This window comes from Sapajus apella, unplaced genomic scaffold, assembly GCF_009761245.1.
Source record: "Sapajus apella isolate SASKATOON/1434 unplaced genomic scaffold, GSC_monkey_1.0 scaffold42, whole genome shotgun sequence".
NCBI classification, from domain to species: Eukaryota; Metazoa; Chordata; class Mammalia; order Primates; family Cebidae; genus Sapajus; species Sapajus apella.
Window position 1 is genome coordinate 4,054,815 of NW_022436982.1, and position 13,100 is coordinate 4,067,914.

General features: G+C 34.6%; 1 pseudogene; it reads left to right on the forward strand.

Annotated features, from left to right (window-relative positions):
• Window positions 1-12,210: 12,210 nt before the first annotated feature.
• Window positions 12,211-12,588, forward strand: LOC116565938 (annotated as a pseudogene).
• Window positions 12,589-13,100: the final 512 nt, after the last annotated feature.

Genomic DNA, 13,100 nt, shown 5'->3' on the forward strand with positions numbered 1-13,100 from the left:
ACTGTCACGTGTGTACCTATGCAACAATTTTGCATGTTCTTCACATGTACCCCAAAACCTAAAATGCAATAAAATAAATAAATGGGAAAAAAAAGAAAAATATGAATTATGAGAAATAGTTAATACAATAGGCAGAGTCTTTAAAGCATTTGCCCAGAGCTATTATAATTAGGCACATCTAATTATTCACATGTATAAGATGATCGTGATAACCTTTTTTTGTTCTTTTGTTTTAGCACTTCACAGTCTGAAAATTCATAAGCAAATAAAAGAAATGTGGCTATGGTGAGTATTGCAAAGAAAATAAAGATTGCAAGGGATAGTATTCTTTTTATTAAACTGCAACAACAAAAAATCTTGTTTGTGGGTTCATTCAATCTTTGTATTTTCTAAAAGTTAAATACTATAATGGTACTTTTTTTCTTAACTTTTGTATTTTTTTCCTTCTTTTTTTTTTTTTTTTTTTTGAGCTGGAGTTTCACTCTGTCACCCAGGCTGGAGTGTTGAGGCATGATCACGGTTCACTGCAATCTCCTCCCACCCCAGGGATTCAAGCAATGCTCCTGCCTCAGCCTCCTGAGTAGCTGGGCTTATAGGCTCCCACCACCATAGGCCTGGCTAATTTTTGTATTTTTAGTAAAGACAGGGTTTCACCATGTTGGCCAGGCTGGTCTTGAATTCCTGACCTCAGGTGATACGCCCACTTTGGCCTCCCAAAGTGCTATGATTACAGATGTGAGCCACGGTGCCTGGCCCTATTATAATACTTTCAATTAATCATAAATTGCATTTTTTAAGCCTTAGGTAGATTAAGCATTTGATTGATAGAATTTAACCATCCAAGAGAGAAATGAGCCAGGTATGGTGGATCACACCTGTAATCCCAGCACTTTAGGAGGCAGAGGCAGAGAATGGCTTGAGCCCAGGAGTTCCAGATCAGCCTGCTCAATATGGCAAAATCCCATCTCTACTAAAAATATCAAAATTAGCTGGGCATGGTGGCATGTGCCTGTAGTCCCATCTACACCCAAGGCTGAGGTGGAAGGATCAGTTGAACCCAGGAGGTCGAGGCTGCAGTGAACTGTGATCATACCTTTATACTCTAGTGGGTGACAAAGCAAGAACATTTCTCAAAAATAAATTAATTAATTAAATAAATTAAATTAAAGAAAGAAGTGGAATTAATATATAGTATGACCAGATTTTATTTTTTCTTATATTCATTATAAATGTGACCATAGGTTTTGTTAGGAGTTTAAGAGTGAATATTTATACTAACTCTAGAAATAACTAATCCTGTTTGGAGATAAATTTGATTTCTTAGTAATAAAACATAAACGGAGGAATTTTTAAAATATATACGTGATATATAAAAATAATGACACCGTCTCAGAAAAAGTTAGAAGGAAATAGTATTTTTAATTAACATTTCAAAGAGAATATTCTGATATAACAAGAAACATATCTAGAAACAAAGAGTCCTTTCAAATAATACCTGTAATCAGCATAATTGACTTTTACTGAACATTTAGTATGTCCCAAAATCTGCTCTATCTTTTTATTGTCTCATTTTGTCTTCCAACAACCCTATGAAATGGATGTAATGTTTTCCTGTGATTTCAGATAATAAAACTAAGCATTAATAATATTCATTTATTTCCTTACGGTCTACATTTGATAAGTGGTAGAACTGATATTTAAAATCATGTTTGTTTAATCCTGGTGGCTTCAATCTTCACCATACCACTTCCTGTGTTTCATTTTTATAAAACTAGATCTAATAATTACTCTGATGTCTCTCCTTTTCTACATACAGTATTTAATGGGAAGAATATTCTATAAGACTCTAAGAGAGGAGAGAGTCCTGCTGCATAAAACATGAACCTTTACCTACAAACCTTGTCTCTCCCCAAATAGCTATGTTCTTAGCGAAGCCACATTCTATTCTGTGGTAAATATGCTTAATTCTTCCTGAAATCTTCATGTTTTATAACTCTAATTTTCCTAGCTCGCTTTATTTTTCTATAAATAGCAAATTTATGTGGTAGGGTTATGTTTGAATCCTTGACAAAGTTATCAGTTTGAAGCTTTGATAATAATAAAGCAATATTTTCATGTTTCTTCCACTTACTGAGATTTATAATGGCTTATGAGAAGAAGAAAAAAAGTAAGAGGTAAAAATTTTCATAAATAACGTCTAACATTTGCCACAACGATTGACCAGTACACAGTTAGGGTGAGGAAGAGGGACGAGGAGAGCCTAGCCTTTGCCTTTCAACTCCAGGACTTTGGCTCAGATTTTGTGATTTGTAGGATGCTACTTACCCTCCACGTCTCATTTCCACCTCTTTCTGCACATAAACATTGCACTTTACTGGTAACTACATAATCTCCTGTTTCTTAGCTCACTTTCTTCTTGAAATGCTTTGTATACCACATTTTCCTTTCTTCAACTTTGACTCAAATCAATTTGCAAAACCTATGAACCCAAGGCTGAGACAATAACTCTTCTTCTATGTGTGCACAATTTACAAATACAAATCAGTGTCTTTTTATTGTTATTCTAATTTAATCTTGAATCTCTTTCATCAGACTAAACTTCTTAAGTGTATGTGGCCTATTAAAATCACTTCTGTATTTTACATGCTTGGGTCAAAATAAAGCTTCTATAAGTGTGAACTGAACTGTTATAAAGCAGTGGTATTTAATGGATCCATTTATTATTATATCCATTATAAATGAATTTTGGATATATTAGATAATTGTAGATATAGTTGTTAAACAACTAAATATATAGTTACGTTAGTCAAGACACCATTGTAGGTGTGAAATCCCTAGTTTCTATCTGTAAGGAACCCTCGGGAATTTAAAATGTAGTCTCTAGATTGGAGGAATTAATGACGCAAGGAGAGAAGATAACCCACTATAAGAAAAGAGACACAAGACACATGGTTATGTGCATGGCATAATGGAATAATTATAAGGGATCCAAGATAACAGAAATGAAAGAAGTCTCTTCTACCTAGCATTATCATAAGATATTTTACAGAGAATGCTTTCTGTAATTTTGAGCCAGGTTTTAAAAAATGTACAGAACTTCAAGGTGGGGCTTGAGATGATAAGGTGGACATAAAGGCAAAATAGGTATTGACAAGGGCAAATGTACAGAAGTACAAATGTGTACAGGTCAAAAGCCCAAGAATATGATTGACAGTTTTGCTAAAGATTGGCCTACAAAATGAAGAATAAGAGCAGTTAATAATATCACAACCAACAAAACTCTGAAAGCCACATTCTGTGAGCAACAGACTTGAATGTGGACGTGATTAAATTAAGGAGGTGTTACAAAATATTAATCTAGAAGGAATGTTCAGACTGAAGGAATAAGAGGCAGGCAGCTACAGTAATTTAGTTGCAAGGCATGAACCAATAAATCCTTTAAAGAGAAGTATCAGTGGAAATAGAGGGTAATAGTGACAGGAAACAGACAAATTCCTAGGCAGACACAGGTCTCTGGTGAAACCTAACCTTCAAGCCAAGGACCATTTAAAGCCTGAAACACGAGCGCTGGTTCCATATAGAGTCTATGACCAGAGTGAGAACTTCTATAACCATTTCACCTTGTCCCTCTCAGTTGGTTCCTTCTGAATGATGTCTTTAAACCAATCCAATGGTGCTTTTTCCAAAGCCAACCCATGGATCAATCAGCATGCACTCCCCCATTCTAAGCGCATTAAAAACCTGGACTGAGCCTCACAGACAGCTACCCATCCTCGGTCCTCTCTTTTATAGCAGAGAGCTTTCCTTCTACTGCTCAGTAAGATTCTTCTCTGCCTTATTCACTCTCTGGTGTACACACCTTACTCCTCTTGGTTACAGGACAAGAACCCAGAACCCACTGACCTGCCAGCAAGGGAATAAAAAAGCTGTAACATGCTCCCGCTTGCCAGACTATAGAAGAAAGAGATCTGTAACACGTTCCTCCTTGCCGAGCTACAGGAGTGAAGAACTGCGACATCTGTTGGGGGCTCAGACCTTGGGCCTTCTCAAGCAAGAGCTGTAACACCCCTTGAGGTTTTGCAATTGCTGTCATCTCCAAGTTTTTGGGTGCCACTATGTTACCCTTGTCTAGATGCTGGTGCCCAAGGCAGAAGCTAGCAGCATGCCCAGTCCAGGTGTGGACTGAGCATGGAGCTGTGGCAGGTGAGGTATCTGGGCTAAGGCATAAGCCAAGGGCAGCCTGCTGGTCCAAGTGAGCAGAGTGAGCCCAGCAGGCCCCAAGCAAGGCCTGGGCAGAGATGACCACGGCCTTAGAGATTTCTGGCTGGTGAAGCAACACTGAAGGAATCCTGGAACAGTAGGGTAGGTTATCAGTTCTATCTTAGATATGATAATTCACAATGAACCCACAGAAATTCTGTTTCAACCCAGTTGAACCAAAAGAAAAACAATTCATCATCTTCTAAAGAGAACTTAAATTTGAAAGCTGGATGTTATATTTTTTTCAGAAAGATATACACTTTTTAAGTAAGAAATCTAACATTCTTTTCCAATAGCAATTATGATTGATATCTCATGTTCCTTATGAAATGATAAAATTATTAGCATGATTAACGTTTGATATAAATAGAATTAGTTTAGGTAAATAAAAATGTATAAAGAAAAATCAATTTATATACTCAATACTGGATTGATTCATCTGGAATGATAAATATATTTTATGTATTTATTTTTGTTCTCTTGAGATAACATTTTATTTACCTTAAGCAAAGGCAACCATGGCCCCACTAAACTGCATATAAAAGCAGATCAGAAATTCTAATATAACTGACCAGAGTGGCCCTGAGCAAGTCATTTAATGACGCTTCCAGTTACTCTTATAAAACAGAGACACATATAACCTGGAGACACATACCTAGGAGTGTGACTCTGTGACCAAACTCAATAACTAGATCAATTTGAATGATTTATACAGCTCCGTAAATTGTAAACACTAAGATTAATTCGATGTGGATGGGTAATAGAACCACCATTCTTTATCAGTGTTTTAGATCTTACTTGGTTTACAAATTCAATTCTGTTCATTACAAACTTTCAAAGCACATTTTAATATCATTATCTTTAGCAAAGAATTATGTGTTCACAGCATTTGTAAATAACTGGTCTGCCACTAATTCATTTGAGTGGATGTTTTATCATAACATTTAAATTTTAATCGTCACCCTCATCTTCCAATAGGATCAGCAAGTATATTCAGTGACAATGTGTATTCTTTTTCTTTGGGTTAATTGGCTAGATGTTTACTTGGTTAACATATCAAAAGGTATATATTTTTTAATAAATCACCAAAAAATTACAATTTTTTTGTATATAATTACAGTTAAATAACAAGTTTATTCTCACCTAAGCTTACACAGGCTGGATATATAGCAATTTTCACTGTTACATAATCACAACTAATGTTATGATTAATTTTACATGTCAACTCTAGTGGCCATAGGGTATGCGGATTAAATATTATTTCTGGGTGTGTTGATTGTACTGAAGGTGTTATGGATGTATCCATGTGCCATTAACTTGCACACTCAAATATATGCTTGCATGTGAAAGCTGATATATATATTGTGTGTGTGTATATATATATATATATATATATATTTGAGTGTTCAAGTTGAGATATATATCTATCTGTATATTGCAATTTGACTTCATAGTGTGAGAAAAAGGAAAAACAATTAAGATGGATAATATGAATAGGCCATATAGTATTTGTCCTAAGTAACAAAATCAATTATTTCTCCTTACTTCTCCTACACTGCTCTTGCCAATAGTTTTTCAAATACCCACTCCATATCAGGTTACAGATCCAAGGCTAGAATTTGATTTTCTTACTCTAAACCTACAACTGTTGAGAATGTATTTGTTGATAACATCTAGTGATACATAATTATATATTTTAAATGATGAAAGTTTTCATTCTAAGAGCTATGCAAAGCAAAAGTTCAAAAATAATGTAATAATGGACCAGTCATCACTGTAAGATTTTGAGGAAGGTATGATGAAATTATGCTTTCATTTTAAACAATGTTCCTTTTATAAATTTGATTATTGAAAGAGTATGCAATATAAATAAGTGTTCTTTTAAGAGGTTGGCAGACTGTTGTAGCAATCTAGTTTAAAGATAAAGTTCTGATATTTCTAAAAAATGAAAGTATGCCTTACTCTAAGAGATAAGAATTAGAGCCTACTGCTGCAGATACATCATGGTATTCATTGAGTGTTACTGCCCTTGTCTCTGATAGCAAATTTTTAAATAATAAAATATTCGCCAGGGTTATAATTAACTCACAGAAATTTTAGTGTCACACTATGTTAAAAAGTTCAAGTGATTACTAGAGTTTGGGAAATAAGGAACGATAACTCTGACCAGTTCTGTTTTGCACAAATAAACTGGCATGCAGAGAAACTGAAGATTGTTCAGAAAAGAGATTAGAGTTAATTAATGGAGTAATAAATAACATATATTGGAAGAAGTTGAAGGATGTACAACTGTTTTAACTAGAGTAGGAAACTAAAAATAAAAAAGACTGAATGATGATCAAGAATGTAAAGAGTTCAAGGTGATGGTTAGAACATTTAAATCTCCAACAAGAAAGTTATTAATATTCTGCCTTAGGTGTTAAAGAAAGTTTTCCTTAACAGAACTTTGAAATATTGGAAAGCTTAAAGTGAGAAGGTATAGCAATGCTTTCTCTGGGGAATTATAATTAAAGAATAGGAAACATTTTTTATTTTTCTGGAGGCAATTTATAGGGAGCAGGGGGTGAAATGCACAACATCTCCAGTGCCTTTCTAGCCTTGAGGTTCTCTTACATTCAGTTTATTCAACCAAGAGGATGTGAGAAAGTTCATTTCATTTCTGTATCATCAACTAGGGAAAAAACTTATTAACTGATAGATTTTTTTCTTTCAAACTTGTTTCCCTAGTGGATCTCCAGTTTTATCTAATATTACTCTCTGAGCCATTGCAATGATCTAGCAGATATAAGGTCAGTGGGTTAAATTATATGATGATTCTAATATGTATGAAAATAATTTACTTTTAAGGAGAAAAACAAGAAAGTACATTTTGCTCTATTTCCCTCGATTCCCTTATTCATATATATTTTAATATTATAATGTGTCAATTTCAAAATATCTTTTTATAGCTGCAATTTTGCATATACTTTTATCATGATATAAACACATTTAAATACCATTTTGATAGTTCAATATTATTTGTTTCATGAATATAACACGTTTAAGACAATCCTGTTGTATATATTATTTAAAAATTGTTACTGTAAAAATATCTTAATTTGAATTAAAAACTATCTAATTACATGCTATCTGTGGGACCCAAATAAAAATTCACAGTTAATAAGTGTAGAAACAGAATGCAATTGATTCTATGCTGTCATTACCCTACTATAAATTTTTTTCCAGAATTCACCAAAATGCTCATTACCAAATATAATGTCTGCATGCATTTTTCACTTGTATAAATTATCTGCACCATTCCACTTATTGCTGCACTTTTGTCCAGTATTAAAACTTTTTCCTTCCTTGATTTCATGGTAGATAATATCAATCTCTCCCATATTGTTCTTTTGTTTTCTTTATTGTGGTTTCCTATAACAGCTCTCTGAATTGAGGGGTTTGCCAAGGCTGTAATATTATGTATCTTCTCTATAGTCAGTCCTATAATGGTAGTTCTCCACGTTTTTAGTATCTTCAACTTTCAATCTCTGCAAATGCCACCTGCAGCACAGACACTGTATTACATCTTCATCTCTAGGTTATTTTTTTCTTGGCGGTGTACAGCTAAAGTGCATTTCTCTGCCTACCCTGAAAGAATCTGAGTCGAATTCATGAAGCTATGTTGGAAATAATATACACCACATCCAAACCTATCACCCAAAACATCCAATACAACTTTAACAAGCTTTTTCTTTCCTGCTACTAGATTTATGTAATTTACCCAGTAAAAGATTTAAAGGCCCTAAAAGAGAATGAGACTGCTATATGAAAGTAGCCTAGATCCCTGAATAGTTGTGCAGAAGAGATTGTAAGTTAACTTAAACTTATTCACTTCCTGTCCTTCTGACACTGAACTTACAACAGGAACTCAGCCATGAGAAATAAATAAATAAATCATTATTATCGAAAACCACTAAAATTTGGGGGCTGTTTGTTATAACAGTTAACCTCTCCCGACTATACAGTATTTCAATTCTTATTTTTAACTTTGATCTCTCTTTTCATGTATAGATCTGTATTTCCAGTTCCTTTCTTGACATTTTCAACTACATGTTCTGTTATTCTATGCATTTGATTTTAACTCATTCTTTTCCATGAAAAAATAGCTTTTTATTAACACCATTATTATTACTAAAGAAATAATCATGATTATACTTTAATAATACCAAAATTATTTCTTCATGTGTGGCTTCTCTTTTACTCCAGGGCCTTTGTCTTTTTATTAATGAATCTTCAATAACTGGAAGAATGTATGTTACACAGTAGGTGCTTGGCTAATATTTGCAAATAATTGAAAAAAATTAAATAACTTATCCAACTGATGTGAAATTTAAATATCAGACACTTTCAGATTTTTTTTAACAATAGGTAGAAAATTCATAAAGCTGAAAATTATGTGAACTCTAAATTCCTCAAGTCCTTTCATCTGTCTCTTTTCTTTTTTTACCTATTCACATTAATTCATATAAATGATAATTTATCTGAAATTGTACAAACTGCTTCATTTTGTCGTTGCCAACTGCCAGTACCCTAGGCTATCCCGTATGCCATTGGAACATCAAACTTTGAAAAGACAATTTAATTAGATTATTCCCCTAGTTAGCTTTTTCATTGTTTGCCAAATTTGGCAGATATCTTACTTCATCAAGTTCTCCCATAACATGTTCTCAACCTACCTTCTCCACCTAATTTCTCCTCCAGGGAAATACTTCCGATGCTCCAGTCAACCAAGAATATTAACTATTCCTCATCACCCAGACTATTTTATATACTTGAAATAATTGCTTATCCTAAAAATACGCCTGGATATAAATAATTCCAATCCAAATGTCTTTCTAATAATTCTAATTAAATCGGATTGTTTTCTTCTTTATCGTTCAGAATTTTGTTTGTTTCAGGAAGCTATCACTTAATAATTAATGTAGCCACATGTGAAGCTAATTGCCTGGATTTCATTCATGACTCCTCTGCCTAGTAACTATGTGATAATAAGCAAATCACTTAACTAATTTCTGTTTCAATGTATTTGTAAACAAGGGGTCAATACTAGTAGTGTCTACCTTGTTATACTGCTGAGAAAAATCAAATGTGTTAACACAAGTAACATTCTTATACTAACACGTTTTACATTAGCTAGTATTATATAATATTTGCAATTGTTTTATCTTATTATTGCATAAAACTCAACAAAATTTTAATATATCATTTTCATTGTGAAACATGAAATTTTATGCTTGCAACATACACACATATGCCTTGTTTTTTTTAAAAAAAAAACAAGTTTATTTCATAACTGCTCATTTATTCAACAAACATCTAAGAGACATACACTCTGTACCAGAAATTTTTTTCCAGGCTTTAAAAGTACCTTATGTGATAAGTGTAGTAGTTCCTAAATATTTCCATATCCTAATCTCTGGAAGTTAAGAATATATTGCTTTATATGGCAAAAGGGCCTTTGTAGGTATGATTAAATAAAGAATTTTGATATGGGACACATATTCTGGATTATTTAGATGAGTCCAATGTGATTGTAAGATATCTTACAAGGTGGAAAAAGGAGATTTGAAGTCAAAAGATGGGATGTAGTGAGAAAAACAGAGGTTGGAGTGAGGTACTCTGAAGCTGAAAGAAGGGGCCACAAGCTTATGAATTAATGTATGTAACTTCCAAAATGTGAATGAGATAAGGACACAAATTCTTCCCTGTAAACAGATTTTTCCTTCACAAGGAACACTGCTCTTTGATATGTTAATTTTAGCCCTCTAAGACTCATTTTGGGCCTCAAGAACTGTAAAATAATAATACATTTGGGTTTTTTGTCACTAAGTTTGTGAACTTGTTAAAGCGGCAATAAGAAAATAATACAAATATTAAAGTAGTGCCACCAAGACATTGCACATCCACATACCCATGCTCTGGTGTAGTCTCCTCCCATATTGTTCTTGATTTGGGGCATGGTCAAATTATACACTAACAACCCAACCAGTAACTTGCATATAAGATATTGAAGCTTGCCCTCCCTTGCTGCTAGAGAACATTATTCTATCCTGTAAAAAATTCCAAGTTAGACTTTTTGAGGATACGAGAAAAAACATGAGTTTTGCTATCCCAAATAGCCCAGCCATGCCAGCCCTAGCAGCTATATCCCAGATTTATAAAAGAGCCCCACAATTTTTAAAGATGCTGTTTGAATGAAACTGAGTGAGCAAAGAACAAGCAGTAGGTAGCAGGGGATGAGGTCAGAAGGAAAGCAGCACCATGGAAGTCATCATGGACTTGGATCATGCTCTGCAGCATAAGGGAAGCAAATAAGTGGCATTTATCTGACATTCTAAAAGAATTTCTGACTGCTAAACAGGGAAAAGATTGAAGTAGCACAAGGATAAAAGCAAAAGGTCCAGTTAGAAAGCTGTTTCAACAATACAGGTGAGAAATAGCAATGTTTTGGACCATAATAAAAACAGTACAAGTATTGAAAATTTGGTCAGTTCATGGCTATTTTGAAAGTTGAGATGACAGAGTTTGCTCATGGATTGCATACAAGTTGTAAGAGTAGAGGATTTATTTTACTTGCTAATGTAGGGTAAACTGGGGCAACAGCAGATTACTGGGTTGAGAAGAAGATAAGTCAGAGCTCAGTTTTGAATGTGTGCTGTGGGTGACGTTCATCAGATATGAAGATATTTTTATGATGATATGAAGATACTATAAAGGGGAGTTGTTGAGTAGGCAGTTGTCATTATTTGATGAACCAAGCCAGAGTTCAAGTAAGACAAAGGTCTGTGTTGGAGATATAAACCTGGGAACCACCAGCACACCTGCAGTATTCCAAACCAAGGCAAGAAGAGATTTTCTAGGGAGACTGTGTAGAAAGAGAAGAGAAAAGCCCTGCACCTAGGCACCGCAGCTTTTGAAGATGAGAAAATGGGAAGAAGAGGAGTCAGAATTGGAGAGGAGGCTGTAACCAAATTCTATCTACCACTATGTTCTATGTGATTTATATACAAAAATATCATTCCATCACCTGCTTTACAGGTGGGAATAACAAAGATTTGGGGAAGTTAAATAACTTGCCTAATATCATAAGTGAGATAGCTAAGATAAATTCCCTAACTTATTAAATTCCCAAACCTTAGGTTTTAAACACAGATCCAATTATATGTAAAAAATTGAGCCACACGCGATAGTTTTCTGTTCTTCTAATATCAAATTGTTCACTGCAAATTACTAAAGTTTCACTTGTCATATACAATGTTATTTGAGATTGAAAATCCCTGGCTTCTCCCTATTTTACTAACTACAAAACTGCTCACAGCTGGGATATGAACCATTATTACTTATTCACTACTATGTAAGACAGTTTATCCAGAACATAAAAAGGAGTGAATAAGGCTGTTAGAAGAGAACAGTCACATTACAACAATTCAGCTTGGTTATTACTGCATCATTTCTCCCCTGTTGGTTATATCCTCTCAATTGTTGAGCATTATCTTACACTTTAAACATTCTTTATATTCGGAGGAACTGGAGAATATTTCATTAAAATTATCGTAAAGCTGGCAGCCAATGTCAGCTGTAAATTATTTCACTGTGTAAGCCATTGGGATATAAACATTTCCTATCATAATATAAAAAGTTGAGTGGGATGCATGGGAGAGTCTTATTGAATCTAAAATCTCAGGTTTACTCTCTGCCTTTTTCTTTTTCTAGCTCTTGCTAGAGAGAGAGAGGGAGAACACAAAGAGTTGTTTTTAATGCAGTTTTTAGCTCCTTTGGCTTACCTTAAATGCCACAGCAATTAGGATTTGTAATGAAAATAATGCTTATATTGACAAAAAAATTTAAGAGTATTAAAATTAATATACCAGCATAATTTAGAATCGAAGATTAAAATGGGTCACTGTTGTTATGCCAAATGTACCCGCGCCTCTGGCCCAGTCGCAACAGCTGAGCAGCCATACGCCAGTCAGCAGGAGCAGCAGCATAATCCAGCACGTTGGGCCGCCCTTAGCACAAGGAGCACACAGTGCACCAACAAGTCTACCACAGTCTGACCTAAGCCAGTTTCAGACTCAAACCCAGCCTTTAGTCGGGCAAGTCGACGATACTAGAAGAAAATCAGAACCCCTACCTCAACCACCACTTTCTAAGCCGCCTGTTGCAGATGCCCTGACAAACCCTGTTGATGGCGATGAAGACAGTGCATCTGGGGGAGGTGTTGTAGCCATTGACAACAAAATAGAACAAGCAATGGATCTGGTGAAAAGCCATTTGATGTATGCATAAGTTACTATTCAGAACCTTTATCAATTAGGAGTTGATATCGTCAGAATTACCCACTGGTTTTATTACCTCCAGCACTGTCTATGAAGTCTATATTTTGCACTGCCTTTAGAGTTCAAGTAATGTTGATCATCTTACTTATATGCCCTCTTATTTACAAACTTCTAAGTGTCTTTCATCTTCAGTTATGTGCAATCCTTGGGTGACTTCAGAGTCAGGTTGGTTGTTTTGAAGAAGCACATATTCTAAGGCTCTTCACTTACTTAGAGATTCTTATATAGTAGATAGGCATGAGGCAAAAGAATTTTTATTTTTTTCTGAAGCTCCTTAGAAAACCCTGAAGCCAGGGCACAGCTTGTAAAAATGTAGTTATATATTTGGCAGTGGGTTGGGAAGGATTTATCTACAGTGACTACTGTATTGACTACAATGTTAGACCTTCTACTTTGTCTACATTTAGTTCCAAATACACACACACACACACACACACACACACACACACACACACACACACA